The sequence below is a fragment of the Brassica napus genome, unplaced genomic scaffold, assembly GCF_020379485.1.
Source record: "Brassica napus cultivar Da-Ae unplaced genomic scaffold, Da-Ae ScsIHWf_1093;HRSCAF=1557, whole genome shotgun sequence".
Lineage (NCBI taxonomy): Eukaryota > Viridiplantae > Streptophyta > Magnoliopsida > Brassicales > Brassicaceae > Brassica > Brassica napus.
In genome coordinates, this window is record NW_026014518.1 from 332,501 (window position 1) to 347,500 (window position 15,000).

The following is a 15,000-nucleotide window of genomic DNA, read 5'->3' on the forward strand; positions in this document are numbered from 1 at the left end:
TAAGAAGCTTGATTTGCATACATAAATTCGTGGATTTACGAAGTTGAATAAATCTCGTAGGAGTTAGGATGAAGAAGCCATCCCACTTTCAAATCAGGTGATCCTAGTTTTTATGTTTGGGAATATGACAACTTTTTCGTCATTCTAATAAACCAAGATGAACCACGATTTAAGAAGCTTGATTTCGACACAAAAAGTAGTAGATTTTTACCATGAAGTTGAATAAATATCATTGGAGTTATGATGAAGAAGCTATCCTACTTTCATATCTGGTGATCCCAGTTTTCATGTTTGGGAATATGACAACTTTTTCGTCACTGTAATCAAACTAAGATGAATCACGATCTAAGAAGATTGTTTGGATACATAAAGTCGTGGAGAATCACTAGGAACTTGAGTAAATCTCATAGGAGTTATGATGAACAAGCTCTCCTACTTTCAAATAAGGTGATCCCAGTTTTCCTGTTTGGGAATATGACAACTTTTTCATCACTGTAATCAAACTACGGTGAACCGCGATGAAAGAAGCTTGATTTGGATACATAAATTTGTGGGGAATCACTAGGAAGTTAAATAAATCTCATAGGAGTTAGGATGAAGAAGTTATCCCACTTTCAAATCAGGTGATCCTAGTTTTTCTGTTTGGGAATATGACAACTTCTTCGTCATTCTTATCAAACCAGGATCAACAACGATATAAGAAGCTTCATTTGGATACACAAAGTAGTGGACAATGGACAATGACAAGGAGTTGAATAAATAACATAGGATTTAGGATGAAGAAGCTATCCTAATTTCAAATCAGGTGATCCCAGTTTTTATGTTTGGGAATATGACAACTTCTTCGTCATTCTAATCAAACCAAGATTAACCGCGATGTAAGATGCTTGATTTGGATACATAAAGTCATGGATTTTCACTAGGAAGTTGAATAAATCTCATAGGAGTTAGGATGAAGAAGCTATCCCACTTTCAAATCAGGTGTTCCATTTTTCCTTTTTGGGAATATGACAAATTCTTCGTCATTCTAATCAAACTATGATCAACTGCGATGTAAGAAGCTGTATTTGGACACATAAAGTTATGGAGAATCACTAGGAAGTTGAATAAATCTCATAGGAGTTAAGATGACGAAGCTATCCCACTTTCAAATCAGGTGATCCCAGTTTTTATGTTAGGGAATATGACAACTTTTTCGTAATTCTAATAAAACCAAGATGAACCGCGATGTAAGATGCTTGATTTGGATACATAAAGTCATGGATTTTCACTAGGAATTTGAATAAATCTCATAGGAGTTAGGATAAAGAAGCAATGCCACTTACAAATCAGGTGATCCTAGTTTTCATGTTTGGGAATATGACAATTTTTTTGTCATTCTAATAAACCAAGATGAACCGCGATGTAAGAAGCTTGATTTGCATACATAAATTCGTGGATTTACGAAGTTGAATAAATCTCGTAGGAGTTAGGATGAAGAAGCCATCCCACTTTCAAATCAGGTGATCCTAGTTTTTATGTTTGGGAATATGACAACTTTTTCGTCATTCTAATAAACCAAGATGAACCACGATTTAAGAAGCTTGATTTCGACACAAAAAGTAGTAGATTTTTACCATGAAGTTGAATAAATATCATTGGAGTTATGATGAAGAAGCTATCCTACTTTCATATCTGGTGATCCCAGTTTTCATGTTTGGGAATATGACAACTTTTTCGTCACTGTAATCAAACTAAGATGAATCACGATCTAAGAAGATTGTTTGGATACATAAAGTCGTGGAGAATCACTAGGAACTTGAGTAAATCTCATAGGAGTTATTATGAACAAGCTCTCCTACTTTCAAATAAGGTGATCCCAGTTTTCCTGTTTGGGAATATGACAACTTTTTCATCACTGTAATCAAACTACGGTGAACCGCGATGAAAGAAGCTTGATTTGGATACATAAATTTGTGGGGAATCACTAGGAAGTTAAATAAATCTCATAGGAGTTAGGATGAAGAAGTTATCCCACTTTCAAATCAGGTGATCCTAGTTTTTCTATTTGGGAATATGACAACTTCTTCGTCATTCTTATCAAACCAGGATCAACAACGATATAAGAAGCTTCATTTGGATACACAAAGTAGTGGACAATGACAAGGAGTTGAATAAATAACATAGGATTTAGGATGAAGAAGCTATCCTAATTTCAAATCAGGTGATCCCAGTTTTTATGTTTGGGAATATGACAACTTCTTCGTCATTCTAATCAAACCAGATTAACCGCGATGTAAGATGCTTGATTTGGATACATAAAGTCATGGATTTTCACTAGGAAGTTGAATAAATCTCATAGGAGTTAGGATGAAGAAGCTATCCCACTTTCAAATCAGGTGTTCCATTTTTCCTTTTTGGGAATATGACAAATTCTTCGTCATTCTAATCAAACTATGATCAACTGCGATGTAAGAAGCTGTATTTGGACACATAAAGTTATGGAGAATCACTAGGAAGTTGAATAAATCTCATAGGAGTTAAGATGACGAAGCTATCCCACTTTCAAATCAGGTGATCCCAATTTTTATGTTAGGGAATATGACAACTTTTTCGTAATTCTAATAAAACCAAGATGAACCGCGATGTAAGATGCTTGATTTGGATACATAAAGTCATGCATTTTCACTAGGAATTTGAATAAATCTCATAGGAGTTAGGATAAAGAAGCAATGCCACTTACAAATCAGGTGATCCTAGTTTTCATGTTTGGGAATATGACAATTTTTTTGTCATTCTAATAAACCAAGATGAACCGCGATGTAAGAAGCTTGATTTGGATACATAAAGTAGTGGATTTTCACCATGAAGTTGAATAAATCTCACATGTGTTAGGAAGAAAAAACTATCTCAATTTCAAATCAGGTGACCCCACTTTTCCTGTTTGGGAATATGACAACATCTTTGTCATTCTAATCGAAGTAGGATGAATCGCGATGTAAGAATCTATATTTTGATACATAAACTCGTGGAGAACCACTAGGATGTTGAATAAATCTCATAGGAGATAATATGAAGAAGCTATCCCACTTTCAAATCAGGTGATCCTAGTTGTCATGTTTGGGAATATAACAACTTCTTCGTCATTCTAATCAAACCAAGATGAATCACGATGTAAGAATCTTGATTTGGATACATAAAGTAGTGTAGAATCACCAGGAAATGGAATAAATCTCACAGGAGTTTGGATGAAGAAGCTTTCACACTTTCAAATCAGGTGATCCCAGTTTTCCTATTTGGGAATATGACAACTTCTTCGTAATTCTAATCAAACCAATATGGATCGCGATGCAAAAGCTTGATTTCATATAAAAAAGTAGTATAGAATCACCAGGAGGTTGAATATATCTTATAGGAGTTAGGATAAAGAAGCTATCTCAGTTTCAAATCATGTGATCTCAGTTTTCCTGTTTGGGAATATGACACGTTCTTCGTAATTCTAATCAAATCAAGATGAACCGTGATGTAAGAAGCTTCATTTTGATAGATAATATAGTGGAGAAACACTAGGAAGTTGAATAAATCTCATAGGAGTCAGGATGAAGAAGCTATCCCACTTTCAAATTAGGGGATCCAAGTTTTCCAGTTTGGTAATATGATAACTTCTTCATCATTCTAATCAAACCAGGATGAATCACAATATAAGAAGCTTGATTTGGATACATAAAGTTGTGGAAAACTACAAGGAGGTTGAATAAATCTCATAGTAGTTAAGATGAAGAAGCTATCCAACTTTCAAATCAAGTGATACTAGTTTTCAAGTTTGGGAATCTGACAACTATTTCGTCATTCGACTAAACCAAGATGAACTGCGATGTAAGAAGCTTGATTTGCATACATAAATTCGTGGATTTTCACCACGAAGTTGAATAAATCTCGTAGGAGTTAGGATGAAGAAGCAATCCCACTTTCAAATCAGATGATCCTAGTTTTTATGTTTGGGAATATGAAAACTTTTTCGTCATTCTAATAAACCAAGATGAACCACGATTTAAGAAGCTTGATTTGGATACAAAAAGTAGTAGATTCTCACCATGAAGTTGAATAAATCTCATTGGTGTTAGGATGAAGAAGATATCCCACTTTCAAATCAGGGGATCCTTGTTTCGCTGTTTGGGAATATGAACTTTTTCGTCATTCTAATCAAACCAAGATGAATCGCGATCTAAGAAGATTGATTTGGATACATAAAGTCGTGGAAATCACTAGGAAGTTTAGTAAATTTCGTAGGAGTTATGATGAAGAAGCTATCCTACTTTCAAATCTGGTGATCTCAGTTTTCATGTTTTGGAATATGACAACTTTTTCGTCACTGTAATCAAACTAAGATGAACCGCGATGAAAGAAGCTTGATTTGCATATATAAAGTCGTGGAGAATCAGGAGGAAGTTGAATAAATCTCATAGGAGTTAGGATGAAGAAGCTATCCCACTTTCAAATCAGCTGTTCCCAGTTTTTCCTGTTTGGGAATATGACAAATTGTTCGTCATTCTAATCACACTATGATCAACTTCGATATAAGAAGCTTGATTTGGATACATAAATTTGTGGGGAATCACTAGAAGTTAAATAAATCTCATAGGAGTTAGGATGAAGAAGTTATCCCACTTTCAAATCAGGTGATCCTAGTTTTTCTGTTTGGGAATATGTAACTTTCTTCGTCATTCTTATCAAACCAGGATCAACCACGATATAAAAAACTTCATTTGGATTCACAAAGTAGTGGACAATGACCAGGGAGTTGAATAAATAACATAGAATTTAGGATGAAGAAGCTATCCTAATTTCAAATCAGGTGATCCCAGTTTTTATGTTTGGGAATATGACAACTTCTTCGTCATTCTAATCAAACCAAGATTAACCGCGATGTAAGATGCTTGATTTGGATACATAAAGTCATGGATTTTCAGTAGGAAGTTGAATAAATCTCATAGGAGTTAGGATGAAGAAGCTATCCCACTTTCAAATCAGGTGTTCCAGTTTTCCTTTTTGGGAATATGACGAATTCTTCGTTATTCTAATCAAACTATGATCAACTGCGATGTAAGAAGCTGTATTTGGACACATAATGTAGTGGAGAATCACTAGGAAGTTGAATAAATCTCATAGGAGTTAAGATGACGAAGCTATCCCACTTTCAAATCAGGTGATCCCAGTTTTTATGTTTGGGAATATGACAACTTTTTCGTAATTCTAATAAAACCAAGATGAACCGCGATGTAAGATGCTTGATTTGGATACATAAAGTCATGGATTTTCACTAGGAATTTGAATAAATCTCATAGGAGTTAGGATAAAGAAGCAATGCCACTTACAAATAAGGTGATCCTAGTTTTCATGTTTGGGAATATGACAATTTTTTTGTCATTCTAATAAACCAAGATGAACCGCGATGTGAGAAGCTTGATTTGGATACATAAAGTAATGGATTTTCACCATGAAGTTGAATAAATCTCACATGTGTTAGGAGGAAAAAACTATCTCAATTTCAAATCAGGTGACCCCACTTTTCCTGTTTGGGAATATGACAACATCTTTGTCATTCTAATCGAAGTAGGATGAATCGCGATGTAAGAATCTGTATTTTGATACATAAACTCGTGGAGAACCACTAGGATGTTGAATAAATCTCATAGGAGATAATATGAAGAAGCTATCCCACTTTCAAATCAGGTGATCCTAGTTGTCATGTTTGGGAATATAACAACTTCTTCGTCATTCTAATCAAACCAAGATGAATCACGATGTAAGAATCTTGATTTGGATACATAAAGTAGTGTAGAATCACCAGGAAATGGAATAAATCTCATAGGAGTTTGGATGAAGAAGCTTTCACACTTTCAAATCAGGTGATCCCAGTTTTCTCGTTTGGGAATATGACAACTTCTTCGTAATTCTAATCAAACCAATATGGATCGCGATGCAAAAAGCTTGAATTCATATAAAAAGTAGTTTAGAATCACCAGGAGGTTGAATATATCTTATAGGAGTTAGGATAAATAAGCTATCCCACTTTCAAATCATGTGATCTCAGTTTTCCTGTTTGGGAATATGACACGTTCTTCGTAATTCTAATCAAACCAAGATGAACCGTGATGTAAGAAGGTTCATTTTGATAGATAATATAGTGGAGAAACACTAGGAAGTTGAATAAATCTCATAGGAGTCAGGATGAAGAAGCTATCCCACTTTCAAATTAGGGGATCCAAGTTTTCCAGTTTGGTAATATGATAACTTCTTCATCATTCTAATCAAACCAGGATGAATCACAATATAAGAAGCTTGATTTGGATACATAAAGTTGTGGAAAACTACAAGGAGGTTGAATAAATCTCATAGTAGTTAAGATGAAGAAGCTATCCAACTTTCAAATCAAGTGATACTAGTTTTCAAGTTTGGGAATCGGACAACTATTTCGTCATTCGACTAAACCAAGATGAACTGCGATGTAAGAAGCTTGATTTGCATACATAAATTCGTGGATTTTCACCACGAAGTTGAATAAATCTCGTAGGAGTTAGGATGAAGAAGCAATCCCACTTTCAAATCAGATGATCCTAGTTTTTATGTTTGGGAATATGAAAACTTTTTCGTCATTCTAATAAACCAAGATGAACCACGATTTAAGAAGCTTGATTTGGATACAAAAAGTAGTAGATTCTCACCATGAAGTTGAATAAATCTCATTGGTGTTAGGATGAAGAAGATATCCCACTTTCAAATCAGGGGATCCTTGTTTCGCTGTTTGGGAATATGAACTTTTTCGTCATTCTAATCAAACCAAGATGAATCGCGATCTAAGAAGATTGATTTGGATACATAAAGTCGTGGAAAATCACTAGGAAGTTTAGTAAATTTCGTAGGAGTTATGATGAAGAAGCTATCCTACTTTCAAATCTGGTGATCTCAGTTTTCATGTTTTGGAATATGACAACTTTTTCGTCACTGTAATCAAACTAAGATGAACCGCGATGAAAGAAGCTTGATTTGCATATATAAAGTCGTGGAGAATCAGGAGGAAGTTGAATAAATCTCATAGGAGTTAGGATGAAGAAGCTATCCCACTTTCAAATCAGCTGTTCCCAGTTTTTCCTGTTTGGGAATATGACAAATTGTTCGTCATTCTAATCACACTATGATCAACTTCGATATAAGAAGCTTGATTTGGATACATAAATTTGTGGGGAATCACTAGAAGTTAAATAAATCTCATAGGAGTTAGGATGAAGAAGTTATCCCACTTTCAAATCAGGTGATCCTAGTTTTTCTGTTTGGGAATATGTAACTTTCTTCGTCATTCTTATCAAACCAGGATCAACCACGATATAAAAAACTTCATTTGGATTCACAAAGTAGTGGACAATGACCAGGGAGTTGAATAAATAACATAGAATTTAGGATGAAGAAGCTATCCTAATTTCAAATCAGGTGATCCCAGTTTTTATGTTTGGGAATATGACAACTTCTTCGTCATTCTAATCAAACCAATATTAACCGCGATGTAAGATGCTTGATTTGGATACATAAAGTCATGGATTTTCAGTAGGAAGTTGAATAAATCTCATAGGAGTTAGGATGAAGAAGCTATCCCACTTTCAAATCAGGTGTTCCAGTTTTCCTTTTTGGGAATATGACGAATTCTTCGTTATTCTAATCAAACTATGATCAACTGCGATGTAAGAAGCTGTATTTGGACACATAATGTAGTGGAGAATCACTAGGAAGTTGAATAAATCTCATAGGAGTTAAGATGACGAAGCTATCCCACTTTCAAATCAGGTGATCCCAGTTTTTATGTTTGGGAATATGACAACTTTTTCGTAATTCTAATAAAACCAAGATGAACCGCGATGTAAGATGCTTGATTTGGATACATAAAGTCATGGATTTTCACTAGGAATTTGAATAAATCTCATAGAGTTAGGATAAAGAAGCAATGCCACTTACAAATAAGGTGATCCTAGTTTTCATGTTTGGGAATATGACAATTTTTTTGTCATTCTAATAAACCAAGATGAACCGCGATGTGAGAAGCTTGATTTGGATACATAAAGTAGTGGATTTTCACCATGAAATTGAATAAATCTCACATGTGTTAGGAGGAAAAAACTATCTCAATTTCCAATCAGGTGACCCCACTTTTCCTGTTTGGGAATATGACAACATCTTTGTCATTCTAATCGAAGTAGGATGAATCGCGATGTAAGAATCTGTATTTTGATACATAAACTCGTGGAGAACCACTAGGATGTTGAATAAATCTCATAGGAGATAATATGAAGAAGCTATCCCACTTTCAAATCAGGTGATCCCAAATTTCATGTTTGGGAATATAACAACTTCTTCGTCATTCTAATCAAACCAAGATGAATCACGATGTAAGAATCTTGATTTGGATACATAAAGTAGTGTAGAATCACCAGGAAATGGAATAAATCTCATAGGAGTTTGGATGAAGAAGCTTTCACACTTTCAAATCAGGTGATCCCAGTTTTCTCGTTTGGGAATATGACAACTTCTTCGTAATTCTAATCAAACCAATATGGATCGCAATGCAAAAAGCTTGAATTCATATAAAAAGTAGTTTAGAATCACCAGGAGGTTGAATATATCTTATAGGAGTTAGGATAAATAAGCTATCCCACTTTCAAATCATGTGATCTCAGTTTTCCTGTTTGGGAATATGACACGTTCTTCGTAATTCTAATCAAACCAAGATGAACCGTGATGTAAGAAGGTTCATTTTGATAGATAATATAGTGGAGAAACACTAGGAAGTTGAATAAATCTCATAGGAGTCAGGATGAAGAAGCTATCCCACTTTCAAATTAGGGGATCCAAGTTTTCCAGTTTGGTAATATGATAACTTCTTCATCATTCTAATCAAACCAGGATGAATCACAATATAAGAAGCTTGATTTGGATACATAAAGTTGTGGAAAACTACAAGGAGGTTGAATAAATCTCATAGTAGTTAAGATGAAGAAGCTATCCAACTTTCAAATCAAGTGATACTAGTTTTCAAGTTTGGGAATCTGACAACTATTTCGTCATTCGACTAAACCAAGATGAACTGCGATGTAAGAAGCTTGATTTGCATACATAAATTCGTGGATTTTCACCACGAAGTTGAATAAATCTCGTAGGAGTTAGGATGAAGAAGCAATCCCACTTTCAAATCAGATGATCCTAGTTTTTATGTTTGGGAATATGAAAACTTTTTCGTCATTCTAATAAACCAAGATGAACCACGATTTAAGAAGCTTGATTTGGATACAAAAAGTAGTAGATTCTCACCATGAAGTTGAATAAATCTCATTGGTGTTAGGATGAAGAAGATATCCCACTTTCAAATCAGGGGATCCTTGTTTCGCTGTTTGGGAATATGAACTTTTTCGTCATTCTAATCAAACCAAGATGAATCGCGATCTAAGAAGATTGATTTGGATACATAAAGTCGTGGAAAATCACTAGGAAGTTTAGTAAATTTCGTAGGAGTTATGATGAAGAAGCTATCCTACTTTCAAATCTGGTGATCTCAGTTTTCATGTTTTGGAATATGACAACTTTTTCGTCACTGTAATCAAACTAAGATGAACCGCGATGAAAGAAGCTTGATTTGCATATATAAAGTCGTGGAGAATCAGGAGGAAGTTGAATAAATCTCATAGGAGTTAGGATGAAGAAGCTATCCCACTTTCAAATCAGCTGTTCCCAGTTTTTCCTGTTTGGGAATATGACAAATTGTTCGTCATTCTAATCACACTATGATCAACTTCGATATAAGAAGCTTGATTTGGATACATAAATTTGTGGGGAATCACTAGAAGTTAAATAAATCTCATAGGAGTTAGGATGAAGAAGTTATCCCACTTTCAAATCAGGTGATCCTAGTTTTTCTGTTTGGGAATATGTAACTTTCTTCGTCATTCTTATCAAACCAGGATCAACCACGATATAAAAAACTTCATTTGGATTCACAAAGTAGTGGACAATGACCAGGGAGTTGAATAAATAACATAGAATTTAGGATGAAGAAGCTATCCTAATTTCAAATCAGGTGATCCCAGTTTTTATGTTTGGGAATATGACAACTTCTTCGTCATTCTAATCAAACCAATATTAACCGCGATGTAAGATGCTTGATTTGGATACATAAAGTCATGGATTTTCAGTAGGAAGTTGAATAAATCTCATAGGAGTTAGGATGAAGAAGCTATCCCACTTTCAAATCAGGTGTTCCAGTTTTCCTTTTTGGGAATATGACGAATTCTTCGTTATTCTAATCAAACTATGATCAACTGCGATGTAAGAAGCTGTATTTGGACACATAATGTAGTGGAGAATCACTAGGAAGTTGAATAAATCTCATAGGAGTTAAGATGACGAAGCTATCCCACTTTCAAATCAGGTGATCCCAGTTTTTATGTTTGGGAATATGACAACTTTTTCGTAATTCTAATAAAACCAAGATGAACCGCGATGTAAGATGCTTGATTTGGATACATAAAGTCATGGATTTTCACTAGGAATTTGAATAAATCTCATAGGAGTTAGGATAAAGAAGCAATGCCACTTACAAATAAGGTGATCCTAGTTTTCATGTTTGGGAATATGACAATTTTTTTGTCATTCTAATAAACCAAGATGAACCGCGATGTGAGAAGCTTGATTTGGATACATAAAGTAGTGGATTTTCACCATGAAATTGAATAAATCTCACATGTGTTAGGAGGAAAAAACTATCTCAATTTCCAATCAGGTGACCCCACTTTTCCTGTTTGGGAATATGACAACATCTTTGTCATTCTAATCGAAGTAGGATGAATCGCGATGTAAGAATCTGTATTTTGATACATAAACTCGTGGAGAACCACTAGGATGTTGAATAAATCTCATAGGAGATAATATGAAGAAGCTATCCCACTTTCAAATCAGGTGATCCCAAATTTCATGTTTGGGAATATAACAACTTCTTCGTCATTCTAATCAAACCAAGATGAATCACGATGTAAGAATCTTGATTTGGATACATAAAGTAGTGTAGAATCACCAGGAAATGGAATAAATCTCATAGGAGTTTGGATGAAGAAGCTTTCACACTTTCAAATCAGGTGATCCCAGTTTTCTCGTTTGGGAATATGACAACTTCTTCGTAATTCTAATCAAACCAATATGGATCGCAATGCAAAAAGCTTGAATTCATATAAAAAGTAGTTTAGAATCACCAGGAGGTTGAATATATCTTATAGGAGTTAGGATAAATAAGCTATCCCACTTTCAAATCATGTGATCTCAGTTTTCCTGTTTGGGAATATGACACGTTCTTCGTAATTCTAATCAAACCAAGATGAACCGTGATGTAAGAAGGTTCATTTTGATAGATAATATAGTGGAGAAACACTAGGAAGTTGAATAAATCTCATAGGAGTCAGGATGAAGAAGCTATCCCACTTTCAAATTAGGGGATCCAAGTTTTCCAGTTTGGTAATATGATAACTTCTTCATCATTCTAATCAAACCAGGATGAATCACAATATAAGAAGCTTGATTTGGATACATAAAGTTGTGGAAAACTACAAGGAGGTTGAATAAATCTCATAGTAGTTAAGATGAAGAAGCTATCCAACTTTCAAATCAAGTGATACTAGTTTTCAAGTTTGGGAATCTGACAACTATTTCGTCATTCGACTAAACCAAGATGAACTGCGATGTAAGAAGCTTGATTTGCATACATAAATTCGTGGATTTTCACCACGAAGTTGAATAAATCTCGTAGGAGTTAGGATGAAGAAGCAATCCCACTTTCAAATCAGATGATCCTAGTTTTTATGTTTGGGAATATGAAAACTTTTTCGTCATTCTAATAAACCAAGATGAACCACGATTTAAGAAGCTTGATTTGGATACAAAAAGTAGTAGATTCTCACCATGAAGTTGAATAAATCTCATTGGTGTTAGGATGAAGAAGATATCCCACTTTCAAATCAGGGGATCCTTGTTTCGCTGTTTGGGAATATGAACTTTTTCGTCATTCTAATCAAACCAAGATGAATCGCGATCTAAGAAGATTGATTTGGATACATAAAGTCGTGGAAAATCACTAGGAAGTTTAGTAAATTTCGTAGGAGTTATGATGAAGAAGCTATCCTACTTTCAAATCTGGTGATCTCAGTTTTCATGTTTTGGAATATGACAACTTTTTCGTCACTGTAATCAAACTAAGATGAACCGCGATGAAAGAAGCTTGATTTGCATATATAAAGTCGTGGAGAATCAGGAGGAAGTTGAATAAATCTCATAGGAGTTAGGATGAAGAAGCTATCCCACTTTCAAATCAGCTGTTCCCAGTTTTTCCTGTTTGGGAATATGACAAATTGTTCGTCATTCTAATCACACTATGATCAACTTCGATATAAGAAGCTTGATTTGGATACATAAATTTGTGGGGAATCACTAGAAGTTAAATAAATCTCATAGGAGTTAGGATGAAGAAGTTATCCCACTTTCAAATCAGGTGATCCTAGTTTTTCTGTTTGGGAATATGTAACTTTCTTCGTCATTCTTATCAAACCAGGATCAACCACGATATAAAAAACTTCATTTGGATTCACAAAGTAGTGGACAATGACCAGGGAGTTGAATAAATAACATAGAATTTAGGATGAAGAAGCTATCCTAATTTCAAATCAGGTGATCCCAGTTTTTATGTTTGGGAATATGACAACTTCTTCGTCATTCTAATCAAACCAAGATTAACCGCGATGTAAGATGCTTGATTTGGATACATAAAGTCATGGATTTTCAGTAGGAAGTTGAATAAATCTCATAGGAGTTAGGATGAAGAAGCTATCCCACTTTCAAATCAGGTGTTCCAGTTTTCCTTTTTGGGAATATGACGAATTCTTCGTTATTCTAATCAAACTATGATCAACTGCGATGTAAGAAGCTGTATTTGGACACATAATGTAGTGGAGAATCACTAGGAAGTTGAATAAATCTCATAGGAGTTAAGATGACGAAGCTATCCCACTTTCAAATCAGGTGATCCCAGTTTTTATGTTTGGGAATATGACAACTTTTTCGTAATTCTAATAAAACCAAGATGAACCGCGATGTAAGATGCTTGATTTGGATACATAAAGTCATGGATTTTCACTAGGAATTTGAATAAATCTCATAGGAGTTAGGATAAAGAAGCAATGCCACTTACAAATAAGGTGATCCTAGTTTTCATGTTTGGGAATATGACAATTTTTTTGTCATTCTAATAAACCAAGATGAACCGCGATGTGAGAAGCTTGATTTGGATACATAAAGTAGTGGATTTTCACCATGAAGTTGAATAAATCTCACATGTGTTAGGAGGAAAAAACTATCTCAATTTCCAATCAGGTGACCCCACTTTTCCTGTTTGGGAATATGACAACATCTTTGTCATTCTAATCGAAGTAGGATGAATCGCGATGTAAGAATCTGTATTTTGATACATAAACTCGTGGAGAACCACTAGGATGTTGAATAAATCTCATAGGAGATAATATGAAGAAGCTATCCCACTTTCAAATCAGGTGATCCCAAATTTCATGTTTGGGAATATAACAACTTCTTCGTCATTCTAATCAAACCAAGATGAATCACGATGTAAGAATCTTGATTTGGATACATAAAGTAGTGTAGAATCACCAGGAAATGGAATAAATCTCATAGGAGTTTGGATGAAGAAGCTTTCACACTTTCAAATCAGGTGATCCCAGTTTTCTCGTTTGGGAATATGACAACTTCTTCGTAATTCTAATCAAACCAATATGGATCGCAATGCAAAAAGCTTGAATTCATATAAAAAGTAGTTTAGAATCACCAGGAGGTTGAATATATCTTATAGGAGTTAGGATAAATAAGCTATCCCACTTTCAAATCATGTGATCTCAGTTTTCCTGTTTGGGAATATGACACCTTCTTCGTAATTCTAATCAAACCAAGATGAACCGTGATGTAAGAAGGTTCATTTTGATACATAATATAGTGGAGAAACACTAGGAAGTTGAATAAATCTCATAGGAGTCAGGATGAAGAAGCTATCCCATTTTCAAATTAGGGGATCCAAGTTTTCCAGTTTGGTAATATGATAACTTCTTCATCATTCTAATCAAACCAGGATGAATCACAATATAAGAAGCTTGATTTGGATACGTAAAGTTGTGGAAAATTACAAGGAGGTTGAATAAATCTCATAGTAGTTAAGATGAAGAAGCTATCCCACTTTCAAATCAAGTGATACTAGTTTTCAAGTTTGGGAATCTGACAACTATTTCGTCATTCGACTAAACCAAGATGAACTGCGATGTAAGAAGCTTGATTTGCATACATAAATTCGTGGATTTTCACCACGAAGTTGAATAAATCTCGTAGGAGTTAGGATGAAGAAGCCATCCCACTTTCAAATCAGATGATCCTAGTTTTTATGTTTGGGAATATGAAAACTTTTTCGTCATTCTAATAAACCAAGATGAACCACGATTTAAGAAGCTTGATTTGGATACAAAAAGTAGTAGATTCTCACCATGAAGTTGAATAAATCTCATTGGTGTTAGGATGAAGAAGATATCCCACTTTCAAATCAGGGGATCCTTGTTTCGCGATGAAAGAAGCTTGATTTGCATATATAAAGTCGTGGAGAATCAGGAGGAAGTTGAATAAATCTCATAGGAGTTAGGATGAAGAAGCTATCCCACTTTCAAATCAGCTGTTCCCAGTTTTCCTGTTTGGGAATATGACAAATTGTTCGTCATTCTAATCAAACTATGATCAACTTCGATATAAGAAGCTTGATTTGGATACATAAATTTGTGGGGAATCACTAGGAAGTTAAATAAATCTCATAGGAGTTAGGATGAAGAAGTTATCCCACTTTCAAATCAGGTGATCCTAGTTTTTCTGTTTGGGAATATGTAACTTTCT